We start from the raw sequence: 2,798 nt of genomic DNA, 5'->3' as shown, positions 1-2,798 counted from the left end.
GCTTTACTCATCCGAACGAATCGCGTGTCCGGATGGCATCATGACAAGATGTAAGCAGAGCCTTGGCGACCTAAAAAATTGACTTATGTAAGTAGGAAATCGAGTGTGGCGTCAAATAAACGCAACTTTGGTTATAATATGTATAATGTTTATTTATTCATCAATTTATTGAGATTTAATTGTCTTCAACATTATGAGTTACAGAGTATTATTAAACTTTACAGTAAACAGCCTAAAAGAAAAAAAAAAAAAAAAAAAAAAAACTAATATAATTTTTTTTCTGATCCTCACGGAGCCCCTGAAACCCATCCACGAAACCCCTAGGGGTCCATGGACTCCATGTTAAGAACCCTTGCTCTGTCTAGTCAGCCTTTCTCTGTTTACTTTGCACGTACATGACAGTCTGCCTGTCCGATTCCATAGAGAGCTCCAAAATCTCTCGCACTGACTGTTTTTGTAGCCAGATTCGCCAGTCTAGTTTGTTTATTACTTTTAAACTCGTGAACTATGTAGGTTACTGGTTAGTGTAGGATGATTTTGTGTCTTGTTTTGGGCATGTTGGCCAGTCCTGTGTGTATCTCTGATCACGGTGGATGTTGATTATGTCTGTGGGTTGGCCCTCGAGACCAATTACTTGTGCGTTTTGACGTGTTTTTGTGAACCCCTTCCAATTTGCGTATCTAAATGCTTGTCGAAGTTGTGTTGAAACCATGATGGGCTATGTATAGTTTTGAAATGACCGAGAAGTGGTCGCTAAATGTGACATCATCTCTTGAAAAGTAGTGTAGTTGCAATGAGTGTGTTAGGTGTTGCTGTGTGATATATATTGATGTGTGTGGACCGAGGAGTGTTGAGTCTATCTCGGGGGTTCTTAAACATGGTTGGGTTTCAGGGTTAATCTAGAGGACATGGAATTATAGTAAACAAACATGAAATGCTCTTAAAACATACTAATCGAGAAAGTCAAATTTAAAGCGCGGAAGGACATAATTACGTCGCAATATTGATATAAAGGTGCCGAAATTAGTTCCCTTCTTCGCTCATCGGCCAAGTCAATGGAATTTTAGTACACAAACATGAAATGCTACTAAAATGGAAGAACAACATGCAGACTAATCGAGAAAGTCAAATTTATAGAGTAGAAAGACCTAACCCGGGGGCTTTAAGTCTGATTTGCCTGAAAGCTTCCCATGATGAACGTTGGTTCCTTGTGCTTCGGGAGCAATATGCAATATTTTGGACTGCAGGATCTTCGCCGTGGAATGCTCAGTGTGGCCAGTGTAATGTGTCCTTTTCGTGTGTCAACTTCGACTGCCAAGAGGGTAGAGGCCATGCTGTTGTCGAGTTTGTGTGGGGTTTCTCATCGTTATCGCTACACCATCACTCCCTTCTTGTGATTTGTTAGAACCATAAAATGTATTCGTGCAAATCTTCATTTGCTGTTCTGGGTATGAGTGGGATGTGTGGGGGATATGTTTTCTCAAACACATATTTGTTTTGATTTGGAGAACTTGATTTATAAGTGTCTTCCATGCATTTGTATTATTTTGGACCATCATTTTTAGTTCCTTGCTCTCCCTCTCTGATAACATAGGCCTAGTTGTGGGCTGACATTAGGTGTTTCCCAATGCCTTTTAAAGCGAAAACGGTGCAGTTTCGGTTTGAAAGAGTGTCGAGTCACACTTAGAACATCTAGCTTTCCTCATGTACTGGGGTTCTGTATGAACATAGCCATAACAATTCACCCATTTCCTGAGGGCGTGAACCTTTCAAATTCATTTACCATATATCGTCTGAAGAGGTACAAGCCAGTCTGATTTTTTTTCTGCTGAGGAATACTTTGCAGACCTACCCTTCTTGAAGTATTTTTTCTTTGTGACGAACACGTGTTCCACTGTGGAGCGGGGAGCAGAAGCTTAGATCTCATCAGGTCTTTATTGGAATTTCCAACTTGGTAGTTTGTTCTTTTGTCTAGAGAAAATTAGGGAGACAACCCAAGCATCTCAACAGCAGTGAGGGTAGTCAGTGATAAATGTTTCTCAGTCGGCTATAATCCCTTCGCACACTGCCCGAGGGGAAGGATGATGGGGGGCTCGGCCTCCCAACACCCACCAGGAAACATTGTTTCACCTTGGTGTGCACGGCAGAACGGTAAAGATACCGATTAGAGTTTAAGAAAAAATAGGGGATCAGAGCGAATTCACCATACGATTTATGATAATGAGACCAAAGTAACAGAATTAAAGAAATCTCTGTATACTCGTGACCCTGGAAACCAGAGGTGTACTGTGACATTGTTTTTTTCTTGTATTTTCTTTTTCTTTTTTGTAAGGTTTACTGTCTTTTCACAGTCTATCTCGCGGTTTGTAACAGCATAAGTGAATTAAGGGGAAATCAGGTTGAGACTGAGGGAAAACGTATAGATATTAAAGGAAGTCTGAAACTGAAAGGAGTGGGGTGAAACGCTTTTCCTATTTGTTTGTTTTCTGTCAACAAGGGGTATTACTCACATTTATTGTGAATTGCTTCTATAAAAAGCGCCAAGGAAGGGTGGTGGAGTGCACCTGGGAAAATAATTACATGCGAACTGATCAAACGAAAAGGAATATGTGGAGGTAAAAAAAGAGAAAGAAAAAACATAAAAACAGGCTGAACAACAAAAGACATAACAAAATACATAATACAAAATATTAACGGAAACGAGTGGTTGAAGATGAGGAAACGTACTAATATAAAGGCAATGAAGACCGCAGTGATGATGTGGACAGAGTTGCAGGTTACGTGGGTGAATAAATGGC

This window comes from Penaeus chinensis, chromosome 15 (assembly GCF_019202785.1).
Source record: "Penaeus chinensis breed Huanghai No. 1 chromosome 15, ASM1920278v2, whole genome shotgun sequence".
Taxonomy (NCBI): domain Eukaryota; kingdom Metazoa; phylum Arthropoda; class Malacostraca; order Decapoda; family Penaeidae; genus Penaeus; species Penaeus chinensis.
This window is presented reverse-complemented; position numbering follows the sequence as displayed.